Consider the following 18,553-nt stretch of genomic DNA (forward strand, 5'->3'; position numbering starts at 1 on the left):
ATTGATCAAAACTAGGTTCTAGTAGCCTACTAATTTATGAATGCTAGCTAGTTAAATTTTTCTTAAATACCTTGGTCCTGCATTTGCTAAAGATTTTCAGTAACCTATGTCAGAATCAAAGGTCTCCACCTTACTCTGTTCTATCTCACTAGATTCTTTTGTAAAGAATTCTTTAGCCATGTATCTCTTTATTGATTTTACATGTTAATTTTTATACACTAATACCTCTTAAATTGAGACAAATACATAATCCTTGTCTTTTACAGGTGGATTAAGGATTTCATCGGCAAAATAAAATGAAACAACTCTTTCGTAGTCATGTTTCTTCCCCTCTATCATCTTCTCAAAATCCAAAAGGAAGGAAAAGACACAGTAATGTTGGTTTGATGACTCTGTGCCTTGTAATTTTTCTAAGAATTAAGAGGGGTAAAATGAGCACATTTCAGAATATTTAACAATATCTGAAAATATAGTTGGTTCGTTGGGTTTTTTAGTTTTGTTTGTTTTGTTTGTTTGGGGTTTTGTTTTGTTTTTTTAAGAATCTGAAGTTTTGTTTCACAGAAAACCAGATGGTGTTTTTGGTTTGGGGGTAGTAGTAAAATTTTGTTTTGTTTGTTGTTGTTTTTAAAAACAGGTGTGACAATCATTTTCTCCTGCTACTGTATTAGCACATGTAATTGCTAAATTCACAGGCAGCCATCTCAATTCTTTTACCAGCAGATGGTGAAAGTGATTTTAAAAGAGGAGTAAGGATTTTTCAAAAACCATTTCAGAACAGTATGAGATCTGCTCTTTTCCTCAATGAGTGTGTCAACCTCTGATGAACACTAATGGAAGTCACATAACAGCATCTACAGTGCATTTGCCTTTAATTACTTGACAGTTATCCAGATTTTGTGAAATTACTCCCACATTATCTAACAAAGCATTATGTACTTGCGGTAACTTTCTTCAAATCACTTTATAACCATTAGCTAATTAAACTGCACAATACTTCTATAAAATATGTAGGTAGAAAGTTTTACAAGCTTCATTTTACTGAAATTCTAGGTATATCACTGACAGAAATGGAGTTAAATGTAAGTGAAAAACTCACAAGGATTTGTGCTCCACGTCACTCTGCTCATCAAATGCAAATGACTTGCTTTTAGAGTAAGGAGATCTTTGATGTCATAGGCACTGTTAGTTGCTTCTCCGTGATCTATTTTCTTCTTCTTAGCTAACAGAATCCTACTCCTGTTCAGATTGACCACTGTTCAAGGAAAATTATTCTGACACTTGTTAAAATGCTAAGGAAGACTTCATCTAAGACTATCACAATAGAGATATTGCAATAGGGGACAGAAGTCAGACTCAACTCCAAATACAGCCAAGATGGCTGGAGATTTATAGCCAAGGAATAGAGTGAGGAGGTCGGTGGATAGAAAATTACAGAGAGGAGACATTGGAAATTACAGAGAGGAGAATTCTTGCTAAAATGACCTAATAAGATTCTTGCTAAAGACAAGCCAAGGAGTTATCATCAAAGGTAGGGGATGAGGAACTTGATCAGATCAAGAGTGGAGGGAATCTGATTGGCAGGATTCTTTGTTAACATTGGGCTGGACAAGCCAACGACAAGATGGAGGCCAAAGCAGAGGCCTAGTCTAGAAGAGGGCTCAGGGGAGCCAAACTAGAGCTTGGTGAAAGAGTGTTTGTCATCATGTATACAGCTAAAAGTTCAAATCTCCCTTGCAGCTATGTGAGATGACATATTACATGGTTCTGAACAACGACACATAAAGGAAAGTCTGCTGGAACATTTTGAGAATGTTTTCATTTTTCTGATATAGGCAAATGCCTCTTTCCTTCACTTCTTTCCTGAAGGCAATGAATCCCAATTGGGACCACTGGGACTAAAATCACATGCTAAAAACGGTGGAACAGAAAGAAAGAGCCTAGGATATTGATGAAAATGGGGCACTGCTGATGCAACTCTGGGCCGCTTCCTCCAGACTTCTCATTACGTGAGAAAAATTTGACCATTATAGTCAAGTTTTCTGTAATTCACAACAGAAAGCAATCTTGGTCGAGACATGATTCCCTTAGTATAATACAGTGTGCACGGTAGAATTCTATGTTCAACCAGAGAGAGAGAACTTAAAAGATGATTCTAGAAAAATTAAATATTAAGAATGAATGAACCGTACACATCTCTCTCTTCAGTATTCATGCAATGCTTGCTTTGAGAATATTCCACCCAGAGGAGAAATTGGGGCTACAGGACATAAGGATTTGTTACTTTTTTTTTTTTAATTTAGCATGAGATATTATAATCCATATGTAACAAGAGGATTCCTGGTTAAGTAAAATAGAAATTATAGCATTCCGAATAACCACACAAACACTTTAACTCTCCAGTTCTCTGGAGCTGAACTTCTCCACCTGGGCAGCAGAGCACATGGCTTTTGGGAGTGCACAGACCCTCCGCATGTCTGCGCAGAGCTGCAGACAGCTCCTCCACTACCCCAGGGTGCTGAGCAAATATTATCGTGAGATGAAAAACAAGGGGAAGTCCTCCTCTGAATAATGATTCATAACTGTGACTTGGGTTTTGACAGAGTCACAAGTAATTTGTTACAAAAATAAAATATTAAATTTACAAACGACTTCTTTTGAAATCATAAGCAAATTTAGTTACCCAATAGTAGCATTGTCTCACTCACATTTTGATAATTTCTTCTTTAATTTAATGCTTTTAATTTAAATTATGCATATAAATATATATACATATACATGCACACATATAAATGCATAAATGGGGCTCACACTTTGGAGAAGGGCAATCTTTTTTTCTCATTTTCCTTTTTACCTATCTTCCCATGTACCCTTATCCTTTGCCCATCTCTTCCAGCCTCCATCTACAAGAAGATTCCACTCTTGCTCCTCAGCTAACCTGCACTGGCAATCTGGAGTGTGGTTCTTTCCTATTGTCTCATGTGATCCTATACAGATATCTATGTGCACAGAAATATACATAGGGATAAATACATACAATTTGCTTTTCATTGTTTTATTAAAATTGACTTGCATTATTAAACTATTCCCACATAGTAATACCTCATGGAAATCCCTCTAAATTATCCAGTATAAATTTAATATTTTCATTGTAATGGTTGTATAGAATTCTGAAGTACAGATATATACCATACTGATGGGTGCTTTGCTTTTTGGATTTCCAACACAATAAAATGTCATAATAATTGTTTACTTATACACTGATACTTTCATTTCTATGGTATAAATTCCCAACACTGCATTTCTAAATTTTTCCAAAGACTTTTCAAAGAGGTATTTCTATCAGCAATATATGAATATCTTTTTCTATAGTCCTATGAATAATCTATGTTACTAGTTTTAATTTCTGCTTTTCCAATATTTATGAAGTTACATCTCATTTTCACTTTCATTTGCATTTCTCTAATTTGAACATCCTTTCATGTTTGTTGACCATTTGTATTTGCTCTTTTGTGAATCATATATTCTTAACATTTGCCCATTTTTCTTGGGCTGTTTGCCTTTGTCTTACAAATTTTTTATCCATATAGATATTAACCATAACAATTACCTGTATTTTCCAGATCTACTATGTGTTTATCAACTTTGCTTTGGTTGCCATATATAGGTTTTTAATTTTTCAATAGTTAAATAAAATCTTTTCTTTTCTTTATAGATAATGGGTTATTAGTGCTGGCTAATGAGGTTTCCCTAACCCCTATAATTTCTTGAGTCATTTACACATTTTTTTTGACTTTTTACATTTTAAGCTAAAATTTATTTTCTTATGTGGTATAAGATTAAGATCCATTTTTATTCTCTTCCAGAATTGAAGCCATCATGTTTGTCAATATTAACTTCTTAGATTTACCATATTCATTATTCTCTATCTTTTCTAGTAATCTATTCATCTATTCCAATAATGATTTGATTACAGAGGCTTTATAGTATGCTCTGACAGCTGATATAAAAAATGCCTACTTGCTGTTTATCTTTTTCACATTTTTGCTGGCTGTTCTTCCATATTTATTTTTCTAAATGAACTATAAGATCATTTTATCCAGTTTAAAAAATAAATCTGATGGGATTCTCACTAAAATTGCATTAAATATATTATGATAATTTGAGGAAAGTTGACAATTCTCATGACATTGCTTCTCCCATCCAAGAACATGATATATCTATCTCTTTATTCACATTCTGCTCTATGGTTTTAATTAGACATCATTTTGTTTGTATAGGGCTGCTACTCTTCTGGTTAAATTTACTTCCAAGTATTTTGTATTTTGTAACTACAATATAGGTAGTATTTATAGGTATTTCTTGCTAAAATAAGAAAACTCAATTGATTAGTTTTGTTTTTGTTTATATTGTGCATATCTGGCCAACTTACCAAATTTATCATTCATTCTCTAAGTTGTTTTTATTCACTCTAAATATAAGTCTAGAAATGTACTGTATTGAGTAGGAACAAAGAAGTGAAGCAATAGTACAGGCCCAGGAATTGATCCTAAAATTATGTCCATCACATTAACATCAATCATTCTGCCTTTGTGGGAAGGTGAAAAAATAGAATGTATACCCTGAGTATCTAATAAATATGTGAATTGGTTAAACTGATCATATGTACTATTACTCAGTTTCCACCCACATTATTCTCTTCAGCAAGAAATAAACATTTGTGTGGTTTTTTTTGAACATCTGAAATGACTTTGTAAATTAACAGTTTATCAAAAGCCTCAGTGCATTACTTTTTATCCAATCATAGCATAACTGGTTTGTGAACTGAGATTTGTTGATTTAATTTTTAATTTTATATTTTAAATTTCACATTTAAAATTTCTTATTTAATTAACTTGGCAATTTCTTTATCATTTACCATTTTAAGTCCATGCATATAAATTTTAATAACTAAAATCTGTTTGGTGTTTTATACTATGATTCTACCTTCAAAATACTTCCCTAGAAAATGTCCCTGGGTTCAATGCTCCTTCCTTTGTGCTCAAAGATCACCCTGCATACATCTCTCGTTAAGTGGCAACAAAACCGCACAATAAGGTACCTAGCCCCTTACATCGTGGGTTCTTTATGAGAACAAGCTATGTTCAATTATCACTGTTCCCCCAATATTTAACACACTGCTGGCATATTTTTGGTATTAAATATGTTTGTTGAATAGAGTTTTATAGTTCACTAAATTTACACTGATTCATGTTATCTTCACAACTACCCTATAAGAAATGTTTTATTATTAATCTCATTTCTCAGATGAGGAAGTAGACTCTGAGCTGCTCAAAGAGTAATTATGCAAGGACTGAAATCTGGTCTTTTTTCTCCCCTACCCATCTACTCTTTGCTGTTACCCACACGACTGTGATACTGCATCCTCCAATTATAAATCAGTGTGTGGCTACTTAATCAGTTGTATGAATCTTTCAATTATACCACCTTTCAACATATTTTTTAAATTATCCTTGCTCTCTTTTCTTAATATAGCCGCTTAGTCCTGTTATACTGAAAAAAACCCTTCTAATCTCAAACTTGCCTAAACATTTACGACACATCATAAGCATGTACAACCTAATAAAACCAGAGAAAATAGAATTCTTTTTACCCTTCTGTATTTTCTATCAACTTGGCCAACAATTTTTATTTGGATATACACTCTCTGTCCAAGTCTTAATATTATTCAAGAGTGGTCACTTTGGCCGATGAGATTATATGATATCTAATCAAAATTTTATTCTAGAGTTAAACCTTCCCTTTTGTTTTCTGGGAGCTTTTAGTTTAACATGATACCTCATATTTCATATTGCTTTCACATAAATTTAACATCAGTGGAGCAGCATCTTCCCCTCTTATTTTACAGGTTAAGAAGTTATGGTCTGAAGAGGATAAGCATCTCATTCAGGGTCACAAAAACACTGAAAGGCAGAGCAGGGATGCACATCAGGTCCTGTAACACCAAGTTTAGGGAGCTGTCTTTAGTTTGTTTTTTTACTTCACCAGGTATAGTTCCAGTTGTCCATATATTTGCTTGTTTGTTTTGAGGATAAGGTAGCCTTCCATGTTTGTTTCACTCTTTTCTATGACATCAAATGCTTTACTTAGAAAGATTCCCCAAGTTTATTTGGTTTTACTTTGTTATCTACTTAAAATAAGTAGATCTAGTGCTTTCTCCACAAACAAATAGGAAAAAGCATTCAACTCCATTTTGATTTCAGAATATTTAATCCCTTTAATCAGTAGAAAATTTAGCTACTCTTTTTCTTTCACTAGAATTCAGTAATTTGAACTTTGATTACAATTGCACTGTTTTTGCTACTTGTATTGATTTACATTAAAACTAAAGGGCGCATTCATTCTTCATTTGCTACTGTTAAAGATTACGTGCTTTATAGTTAATATAGAACTTCCAGGAATTCCTGTTTATCTTCATGTTTTAACCCAAACCCTTGAAAAGTAATTTAAATATCTGCTTCACAGCTTAATTCGAAGCAGAACTCAAGAAGAATAAGTTATCTCCCCAAAATCGTTTTTATTTCTAGATATTAGGCTTGATCTGGTCATCTTTTCCTTAGAGTAGTGTTGCATTTAATCACAATAGAGCTCAAAAGTAGATAACTAAACAGCCAAGTTCATAATTCTGAAAAATGCAGTCGTGAGTGGATAGGGACCTGAGTCATAAATTTTTTCTTGTTGCTTGTTTTTTTGTTTGTTTTATAATCAATATATATAGTCTATATTTTGCTTTGTTTTTAGATTACATCCTCGTAGAAATTCTGTATTAGAAAATCCTATCATTCCTTCCTAATTATTCCCAATATCTAAATTTAGACTGTCATTTTAATGTAGATTTTTTACAAAGTCTCCCAAATTATCTCTCTCAAACTATCTTTCCTTCTTAATGAATTTCCTTTCTGTGAGCTGCTAAAGCTGAGCTATAAGAATGCTCTAACCTCTATGAAACTTGCTCAAGAACTTCAAGTTCGCCATATGCTAAATAGCTCTCTCTTCCTCTAATCCACCCAAATCTGCCACTGCTCCAGGCTCCTGAGTCTTGGCATCACCCTATCGAGTCATGTGCAGCATAAGGACATTTCTCTTGGACTGTGGTCCCATAGGATAATGAAGCTGAAAACTTCCTATCACCTGGTGACACCATAGCCATTGTAATGTCCTATCACAACACACTCTCACGTGTTTGTGGTGATGCCAGTGTAAAAAACCTACTGCACTACCAGTCATATAAAAGCATAGTACATACTTGTACTATACATAATAATTGATAATAAACAACTATGTTACTGGTTTATGTATTTACTATTTTTACCATTATTTTAGAGTGTACTCTTTATACGAATAAAGAAAAAGTTTGCTGTAAAACAGTATGCCAGGAGGTTTAAATACTACAGTCCAAGAAAAAAACAAACAAGTGGCACTACATCAGCAAATAAGCTTCTGGACAGTAAAGGAAACCATCAACAAAATGAAAAAGCAACCTAGAAAAAGGAAAAAAAACATTTGCAAATCACATATCCGATATAGGATTAATATCCAAAATATACAAGGAACTCACATAACTCAAAAGCAAAAAAAACCACAAATAACTCAATTTAAAAATGGGCAAAGGACCTGAGTAGATATTTTTCCAAAGAAGACACACGAATGGCCAATAGGCACATGAAAAGGAGCCAATCATCACTAATCATTAGAGAAATACAAATCAAAACCACAACGAAATATCATCTCACACCTGTTAGGATGACTATTATTTGAGAGCGAGCGAACGAGAGAGAGAGAGAGAGCAAGAGAGAACACAAATGCTGCCAAGGATGCAGAGAAAAGGAAATCCTTGTATATTGTTGGTGGAAAAATAACTGCTACAGCCACTACAAAACAAAAACAAAAACAAAAACTATGCAAGTTTCACAAGAAATTAAAAATAGAACTGCTGTATAATCCAGCAACCCCACTTCTGAGTACATATCCAAAACAATGGAAATCAAGACCTTGCAGAGATATCTGCACTCCCACGGTCATAGCAGCATCATTCACGATAGCCAAGGCATGGAAACAACCTAAGAGTCCGTCGATAGATGGAGAAAGGAAACGTGAGGTATATGCATGTACACACACATATACAATGGAATATTATTCAGCCTTAAGAAGAAGAAAATTCTGTCATGTGCAACAACATGGATAAACCTTCAGTGAAATAAGACAGACAGAAGATGACAAATATTGCATAGTATCACTTATATGTGTACAAACTTTCAGTTATAAAATGAATAAGCTCTGCGGAGCTAATGTATAACAGGATGACTACAGTTGATAACAGTATTGTATAATTAAAATTTGATAAGAAAACAAATGCTCTCAAAAAATGTAAAATGTATGGAGATGAATGTGTTAATTAAATCAATGGGGTAATCCTTTCACAGTGTATATGTATATAAAATCATCACATTGTACACTTGAAATGCCTTATTTAAATAAAACCAGAAGAAAAAAAAAAAACACTAGTATCCAGGAGAGGACTGAAACTCAGGAGCAACAAGTAAGAAGTCCAATTACTAGAGATGGACTAGTTCCAGGAGTACTTTGATAGCTTCGTGGAATTATGACTCTTTAACCAGGCATAAATGGCACTGTGAAGTGGCAGATTGCAAGCACAACTCTGGGAAGCTGAGCATGACATGGAATTGTGCAACACCTAAAACACCTAATCAGAGACACATTCAATTACATTTAATAACCATCAGTCTTGGGGTGAAAGGCCAAAATCCATAATATATCCTAGCAATTTGTGAAAACCATGGGCCCTGCCTCCCTCTACAGACTCATCTGATATTACTGTCTACCTAGCTTCAGCCATCCCAGCATCCAATTTCTCCACATGCAAATCGCCAACAATGCTCTCTACATTTTCTCTATCTCCTTTCTATATTCAGGTAACTCCAAATCATTCTTTAGTTTTCCACTCAAATAAGTATAACTTTATTCAGCTCATCACCACAAAGAGATTATACAACACTTAAGGGCAGAAACTGTGTCGTATTCATCTTTGTGTGTGAGGCAGGGGGTAAAATATACAAAACATAAATTTTACCATCTTAATCATTTTTAAGTGTACAGTCCAGCAGTGTTCAGTATATTCACATTGTTCTACAACTAATCTTCAGAACTCTTTCCATCTTGCAAAACTGAAACCTTATGTTCATTAAACAACAACTCTCCATCCCCTTTTCTCCCCAGCTTCTGGCAGTGACCCTTCTGCTTACTCTCTCCATAAATTTTACAATTCTAGATACTTCATTTAAATAGAACAGAATTTTGTCTTCTTTTTGTGACTGGTTTATTTCACTTAGTATAATATCCTCCAGGTTCAGCCATATTGTCTCATGTGTCAGAATTCCCTTCCGTTTTAAGGTTGAATCATATTCCATTGTATGTATATCCCACTTTCTGTTTATCTATTCATATCTGTAGATGGACATGGGTTGTTTCAACCTTTTGTCTATTACAAATAAGCTGGTATGAACATAAGTGTACAAAATCTCAAGACCCTGCTTCCAATTCCTTTTCATACTAAAAAGTACAAATGCTGGATCAATATTTTTAATTTTTTAAGAAACTGCCATACAGTTTTCCATAGCAGCTGTACCATTTTACATCCCTACTAACAGTGCGTAAGAGTTCCAATTTCCCCTCATCCTCACCAATACTTATTTTCATTTTTTAAAATCTAATAGGTGAGAGTTGATATTAATCCTCTTTTATCATCCACATTAGAAAGTCCATGGCTGAGGATATAGTAAATGTTCGATAAACACTCATGGAGTTAAATTGGAGAAGATGCAGCTCAGTAGCACCCAAAGAAAGTAGAAACATTACACGGTGTCATTCTATCATAAGGATGCTTGGAATAGAGCTTATTTTGTCTCACTTACAGCTCTGCTAACACAATTTCTATCTTCTTGCTTTCTCATTTGAGGTGTTTTAAACTATCCAGATATATTTATAACACTACAGTGGGAGATTTCAAAAATAAATACACATTTTTTTCATGTTTTGCTAGTTAATGAAACATTTTTCTATGTGTATCTTTTTCTATGTGCATATTCTACTGCATTAAGTAAGTTTCTGAGCTGAAGGCATGTAGAAGAATAATACCCAAGCTGACCTAGGGGCAAAATTCACACATTACAAACAAATTTTAAATAGCTCCAAATTAAAATTGAGAAGTGCCGAGGAACTATATCAGAGGGGGTCTTGATCTTTTCTTGCGTGTCAGGCTTCAGTTAGGAGGTGACATTTGAGTGTATCTTTTTCTGTATATATATTCTATTGTGTTAAGTGTTTAGAGCAGCACTTGTACTTTACTGTAACTAATAATTAATTCAATCAAGAGACATTATTAGTCATCTGCTAATTATAAACACGGTGCTAGGACCATTGGGTTACAAAGAAGAACCCAAAAGCCTGACTTGCTCCCAAGAACTGACATAAGGACTAGGAATAATCATCCATGCTCCATAAGGGTCCAATACCAGAGAAAGTTCAAGGTCCTCAAATGCAATAATGTAAATGTAAAGAATAAGTTAGAGAATCTAATAGCCATCCATTATATGTCTAGTGCAATAATTTAATTCTAAAGTATACACTATGCCCCCATTGTTTCTTGTTTCTTCCACCAGTGAATGAAACCTGTCCAGCATGACAAATACATTACATAAAAAAAGCACTGGTAGGCTGGCATAGTTCTTCCAATTTGTAATAGTATAAGGTGCTGGAAATTGAAGTAAAAATTGAACTAAGTCTTTGAACCATTCAAAATAATGTTCACAGGAGTGTCCACCTTTAAAATACCAAATATTTCAGTTTTAAAACTTGAAAAACAATCAAGAATAGTGGCAGGAAGAGTAAAAATATATCAGAAGAAAGTAAACTGATAAGTTGAGATTTATGGAGTTCCTGCTTCTGAGTAGTGGTATATGAATGGGGAGATGATCTGTTCAGTGCTATCATCCATTCCCTAATAAAGAAGACAACAGTCCATATAATATATGGACCCATATATTATATATGAATCCATAAACAGGTCTGCAGTTCCACATTTCTGCACTCTAGGTCCTGACCTGATAATGTCATGTTGGTCCACCATTGTTTAATAAGATCGCCTTGTGGGTTCAACGGATATTCCTCACTTAATGGAAATCGGCACACATTATCATTTAAAACATTTTATAAAAACATGTCCCCTATCTCCTTCCCACATTAGCTGTTCTTCTAGGTGGCAATAGAGATGGCTAAATACTTAAAAAATGAAATTTAAAAAAACTTTATTTCTGCTTGACTGACCTCAGTTTCTTCTTCCATATACAATTTGTTTATTCCCATTTCTGGGCCTTTCATCATGCTAGTTTACCTATACAGCGTATTTTCTATAACCCCTGTATCATCACTTCCATTACAACTCTGTCAGTATTCTTAATCTTCTCTAACTCAACCATTCTCTAAGCCGAGTACCACTTTCTTTGAGCTCCCCTATTACTCTACACTGCAGAATACACTGTAGTATAATGAGCTTGTGCTTCAGCTACATTTTCACCTGCCTTAATAATGCACATTAAAGCTGCTTGCTCATTTTAAGCCACTATACAAAAATATGAGACACACAACATGAGCCTCAATCTCAGCATCACTGCTTCAAGCCCCACATTCGGCATTTTGAACTTGTTGTGTTTGGCTACATATAGGTCTTCTTTGCTTATTTACTTTTTCAGAGGTACTATGATTAAATCATGATAATAATCAAAATAGCTTCCAGTTTTTGAGAGTTTACTCTGTTCCAGCCACTGCGTGAATCATTTTTCACATATTATCTTAGTCAATCATTTAAACAATACTGTGTAGTTTAGTTGGTATAAACATAATTATTTCAACTAACTATATTAAGAAATTGATAGAGAAAAATAAGGAATTGGCCCTAGAATTCAGATCTCTATGAAGTTTTTCATTTATTACAGATAATATTTGAAACCAGAGTGTTGACTTTAGAAACATGATTTCAAATTCTTTCTCTGCCCCTCACAAGCTAGGTAACCTTGACTGAATTCATTAACCGCTTTGAGCCATATTTTTTTTTTTTTTGCTTACAGCACCTGGCATTCCTAGGTGGTCTCCCATCCAAGTACTAACCAGGTCCAACCCTGCTTAGCTTCCAAGATCAGACGAGATCGGGCACATTCAGGGAGGCATGGTCGTAGCAGCCATATTTTTTTTATCAATGAAATAATCTGGTTGTGAATATTAACAAGAACTGTGTATGTGAAATACAAAAAAAAAGTGGCTATCATATGAGAAACACTAAACAAGTATTATTTCTTTTTCCCTTTTCCTTCTAAATAAATTAAAGCTCTTTAAGTCAAGAAACATCCTTATGACAATGGTGACTCTAGTGTAATAATGCTACCATAAGTAATCAACAAATGCTTTATGATTGAACATTATTATTATTAAGGAAAAAAGATATATTCATATACAAACCAATTTTAAGGTTTTTTTTAAATTCCTTTTAAAAATTTATTTTAAATCTTTTTCTTCCTAACTTTAGAGTCTATTACTCATTAGTGAGACCATACAAAGGATATGAAAAACAGCTATTTAACACAGGTTATCCGGAAACATATTCAGTAACTAAAGAGAAGAATCTCAACCTGGCTTCTGGCTATTAGACTACTTTAAAACTATAGGACATGGTCTACTTGCCCATATTTTATTTTATGCATTGTGTAAGAGTGTAATGCATAAGAGGCATGTATCTGTAAGCACCTCTAGTGAAAGATCTACTAGGTACTGAGTGAAAAATAAATCAGGACATACACCTGATGAACTCACGATCTAACAAAGAAAACATGTATAACATAATGTTGTAAATATTTTTTAAAAGGTACAAAAATGATGATATAACAGCACAAAGGAAAAAGATATTCACTAAGCTTAAAGGATCAGAGAACTCAACACATATTTGAACTTGGCCTAGTAGAAGAGTACAATTCGCAAAGCAAAGGAGACAAAGGGGTATTTCATACAAAGAAAATTGTGAGAACAAAGGCACAGATGCATGAAAAAATAAGGCTATGATATATTCAAAGGATGTCAAGAAATCCAATATGGCTAAAGCAAAGGGCAAATAAAGATATACAGTCAGAGATAGGATTGGAAAGGAACATACAGTCAGACTGTTAAAGACCTTTACAGCCAAGCTAGAAGCAGAGAGTCAAAACAGAAGTTATGACTATCATTTCAACTCTGAGACTATTTTTATTCTGCTATTTTAACCCAGTGGTATACCAAATTCCTGTGTCTTTGTTCTTTATATATACATATTTCCTTGCTTTTTATTCTTGACACTAAATAATCAATTGATTATCTAGTTGATAATGGAGATTACTAGTAAATATCAAAACAGAACTGAACTGACAATGGCTAAAACTACATATGATAAAACTTATTAGCAACTACAAATTGATGGAAGACTCCATCAATTTTCTTAATAAAATTTATATCTGAATATTTTTTGTCCCCCAAATATTGAATTTGTTAGAAATAATGGCCACAAAAAATATAAAGTCAGAAGCTATAATTTGTTAAATGTGATAAGAACAAAACTGGCTGAAAAAGATAGACAAAATTTAAATAAACAAAGGAGGGTTAACACATTTGGGATATAAGAAATAAACCCATTTAGCCAAAAGAATTTTTTCTTCAGAAGTTATGGTCTTAAGAATTAAATGGCAAATCAGACCCAGGTTCTGAAGAACTTTACAAAATCAAGGAGTTTGGCAATAACAAAAAGTAAGCTCTTCTGCAAGAAAATGATATAACGGAAGCACTATTTTTAGATAATTCATTAGCTAACAAACGTGCGCTAGATGCCTACCACAGACCATGAGAGAGGAGTCACTGAGAAGTGGTTACAGAAACAAGAGTCACCAGGTAGCGAACTCTTGCAAAAATCATCATGAACATCCAGAATAAAATGATGGCACTGGGGATGGGAAGTGAAAATTCAGAGCATTTTAGGATGAAAAAAAAATTGTCTTCAGTGATTTATTCTATATAGGTTTTAAAAAATAGCAGACTAAAGAATACTTCTTCTGACATATCTGCATTGACTCTAGGAATTTCAAAAACAAGAGGGTAACCCACAATATCTAGTGACCCATTAGTTCTAGATAAGTGAAGATTGAAAAAAGCCTCTGGATACAGTAAAACATGTCGTTACAAATTTAAAAGAATAAATAGGAAAAAATGGGAGGATATGACAAGTAGGACAAAATATAGAGTGGAAATCAAAATCATAAAGACAGTAGATATAAAAATCCTCATTCAAAAATCACGTGGGAAAGGGTGATCAGAGAAAATTTCCTGGAAAAAAAAATGGGAAAGTTATTTGGGTCTTGAATGACGGATAAGAATCAGACAAAGAGAAAGTTGTAAATAATACAATATCCTTGAATCTACTCAGTTTTGTTATTGCTCTCATGGTGAGAGAAATTAATAAATAGAAGTTATATTCAATAGAAGGTCTGGGCTAGGGCATCAGCCCTTGTGTATGAAAAATTGAGGAGAAAGGAGGACTTCAAATTAGTTTCATTAGGAGATACATCAAAGTGGTGATAATTTCACTATCCCAGCCCTTCCAAAGTTGTATGAGTCCTAAGTCCCTGTATTAAAGCATTCACACTTGGAATTCACAGACTGGATTCTGTTTTCTTGGCTCAACCCTGCCTGCAGGGCACGGAATAAGGGTGTTAGGTCTGGATAACTTATGGAAGCTAGATATGAGAAAAGGGCTGAGCAGTTAAAAAAAGAACAACAGGATGAAAAATGTGCAATAGAAGAACAAGTAGAATGACTTTTTTAAAAACTCAAATGACTTTTACCTAAGAACAAACTGGTCATTGGAAACAGAGATTACTGGCAGCAGTAAATAATCTAGAGGAGCAGCTGGACAGCATAAGATGAGCTGCCAAAAGGAAGAAGCATACAAGAAATACCTGAGGGAAAGTAGGAGGTGTTAAAAAATAGAGAGACAACAGCCCAAGTCACCAAACCAAGACTTGATACCTAATCTAACTGCAGTTTCAGCCTCTGCAGAAATGTAATCTTAAATCACTCTGTACTTACCTGGCCCGCACTAATAAGGTAATCCATCCAATAGACCCCCTTCCATCCCTACTCCCCAAAAATGAGGTCATCAGTTCTTTTCTTGTCCCTGCCCCTTTCTGCCTATGAAAGCCATCCATTTTGTACAGTTCCTCAGCGCTCTTTTCTATTCACTAAATAGGATGCTACTCAATGTATGAATTGTTAAATAAAGCAAATTTGATCTTTAAAGTTATTCATTTGGATTTTGTTTAACAGAGGCAATTATTAAACTGGATCAACTGAGTTACAGAGAGTTCCATGATTAGGAAGTAGAGGATCTATCTTACACAAAAATCTAGTGACCCGAATCGAATTAACTCGTACTTTAGAAATGATTTCCCTGCATACCTCAATACCCCAAATACTAGTACCAGAAAATAGAATATTTATTGTACTGCCACCCCAGATAAAAAATATTCATGTGAACTATATAAAAGAACAGTTTGTTTTTCCCTTTAGATCATATAACACCCATTTTAAAAATGCATGTTTTTATACATCTGTCAATGATAGATTATAGATACTGTTAGTAAAGGTCATTGGAGCATACATATGGATGCAAATTAAAAGTGCACTACAGCGGTGCTGTAAGAATTCTAAGTCTCTCTAACCCTCTCACTTTTATAACATTAACAGTCTAGGACAAAGAATATTTTGTACCTTATTTTAATCAAGTACATAGCCTCCTAAGATGTCTACTTATTGCGAATAAGTTCATATTTCCTTAGAAAATATTTTTTATATTATTTTTCAAATTACAGGTTAACAGTATTCTCAAACCTTTCTTTCTATTAGAATCACATGGAAATTTTTTAAAATATTAAATCTGAAGCAATTAAATCACAACCTCTGGGAGTGGGGCATAGGCATCATTATTTTGGGAAGCTCCCAGGCAATTCCATGTGCAGACAAGGTAGAAACCACTGTGTTAACATAAAGCTCCTTAAAGGAAACCTGATTAGCCCTTGAGAGCAGCAATTTTCAGACTCTGCTGCACATCAGACCTATCTGGGGAGCTTAGAAATCCCTAGACCCCAGTTGCTCCCTGGACTAATTAAATTATAATCTGAGGAGTAGGAGCTAGCTATTAGTTATTTCTTAAGTTCCAAATGTACAGCCAAGTTTGAGAACCAATGCTTTAAACTAGAGGATGATTTCTAATACTAATCAAAATCATTAGATGTCTGGAAAAAGAATTTCATTAATACAATAAAAATTCTTATTAAAACTCTCCAAATTAAAAAGGAAGAAAAGAACAAGAATGTGTAAAGGTTATGTAAAGATAATGATGCTCTAGTAAGTAGACCAGCTATTATGTTAACAATATTAAAAATTAAGGCAGAAACAGAAAAAGACTAAGCAAGACAAAGGGAGAAAAAAAGAACTGCAACTTACTGTCATTAAGAGATATGTGACTGAACCTTTCAATCTTCATGTAATTAATAAAATATGTTCCTGTCCTATTCACTACTCTTGGCAAATGTGTAAGTCTAAGAAAATTTTTAAAAGAATTTTAGTAGTGGAAAAGGTTTTCAAATACTCAGATATGTAAATTAAGTTACTGAATACCTTCAAAGCAAGAAAAGGTCATCGCTCATCTCTCACTACCATTCTAATCAGTAGTTGCTAGCCACTCTGGTTCTGTTGCATATTAGCTCACTAAGAACAGTATGTATATTATACTCCAAATGCAACAAAAGGAGTGGTTGAATTAAGATGATTTGATAATATAACTTTTAAGTATTTAATATTCACTTTTCTGTAGATATCTTTCAATGGAAGGTTTTAAGTATCATTTAAAACTGATTTTATAAAGTATAATTAGATGTGCTGTCAGATGGGAAGACAAATTGAAAGTACGATTCACACTGTTGCTACTGTTACAGTAGCAACAGTGTGAATCGTACTTTTGCACAATGCTCACAGCAGAATGTAATCCAGTCTCAACAGTACATGTGATTAAAGACTTGCAGGGATACTAGCATTTAAATTATTAATCAATACAGTTTCCTTTAGTGAAAAAACAAAAAAAAAATTATATGCTACATAAATGGAGGAAAGATTTTTTTTTTAACTTCTACAAATTGACTGCCTGGTAAAAAGCCTCAGTTATCGCCAGTTCATCTATGTAACAGTTGAGCGGGCATGTACTACCAATTGACAGTACATGCTTAAGATAAAGTTATGTGTAAACATCTAGACAGCCAATCATTTGGGGAGGATTTAGTAGTTGTTATAAATGCAAACGCCCAGGCCGAAGCCAGATGAACCAACAGATTTCTAAATTATCTGCACAGCTTCTAATGCAGAAGTAGGTTCAATTCTAGATATTGGTAGTCTTACCCTGAAGCATCAAGGAGGAATCAAAAGAGAAAGCTTTAAAATCACTTTTCCTCTTCACTGCCTTGGAAGAATCTCATAGATGAAAGTCAAAGATGATGTGATTTGCCTTTTCAGCTTCTTCATTGAGCCACTATTAGACTCGCTAGTTATACAATCAAAAGGCAATATGCTTCTCTCCAACAACCTGAGTTGTTATTATTAAATTAATTAAATTAGGAGGCCTTTAGACTGAGGTGGCTCTAATGCTATGGCAGGCTAGGTAGGCAAACCAAAATCTGAGCCTGTAAATATCTCAAGGTTATGAATTTGAAACCAAAGGACAGCCGATCATAAACAGCCAACTAGGCATTAAGCTGCAGCCAATCAAATAATTTCCATTCTTTGCTCCCACATCTGCACTCTGTAAGTCATTTCCCTGGGTCCTATAGGTAGATGGCTCTTAATCACTTCTACTTTGGCACTGCCATATTGGAACTGTTTTGTTCAATTAAACCCAAAATTTTTAATATGCCTCAGTTTATCTTTTAACATATATTACTTCGAAAATAAAAATCATAAAAATAATTTTAAAGTGGATCCTCCTAGCAAATACAAAGACTCACACACAAATCATCTAAATCAACTTTTTACTTTGAATCTGGTGAGAGGGAGCAAAGTCTACCACCCCAAAATACACCTTTTGGGGGATACTGATTATTTTAAGCTGGTTAATTTAAAGCTGTTATAGGTTCAGAATGAGTCTCCCCAGAATGTGCCACCCTGGCATGCAGATTATTTCAAGGTGAAGACAATTAAAGCCCAACAAACTAAAGAAAAACATTTTACCTCCCCCTTACCAACCCAAAGGAAGTGAGACATAAAAACCTGCTCCTACAACTTGGTGCCCGCCAGAGGGTTGGGGAGGCTGGAGAAAGCAGTGAAGGTTTAAAGAAGTATGAATTAGTGAGTGAGAGAT

The 18,553-nt window shown here is 34.1% G+C and overlaps 1 protein-coding gene and 1 pseudogene across 2 annotated transcripts in view; both read right to left on the reverse strand.

Moving 5' to 3' along the window:
* The window catches only part of TAFA2 (TAFA chemokine like family member 2), a 385,780-nt gene that overhangs the window by 196,075 nt on the left and 171,152 nt on the right, over positions 1-18,553 (reverse strand). The window lies entirely within an intron of this gene.
* LOC120605179 (uncharacterized) lies at positions 12,192-12,309 on the reverse strand (annotated as a pseudogene).

Source organism: Pteropus medius, unplaced genomic scaffold, assembly GCF_902729225.1.
Source record: "Pteropus medius unplaced genomic scaffold, Ma_sr-lr_union100, whole genome shotgun sequence".
Lineage (NCBI taxonomy): Eukaryota > Metazoa > Chordata > Mammalia > Chiroptera > Pteropodidae > Pteropus > Pteropus medius.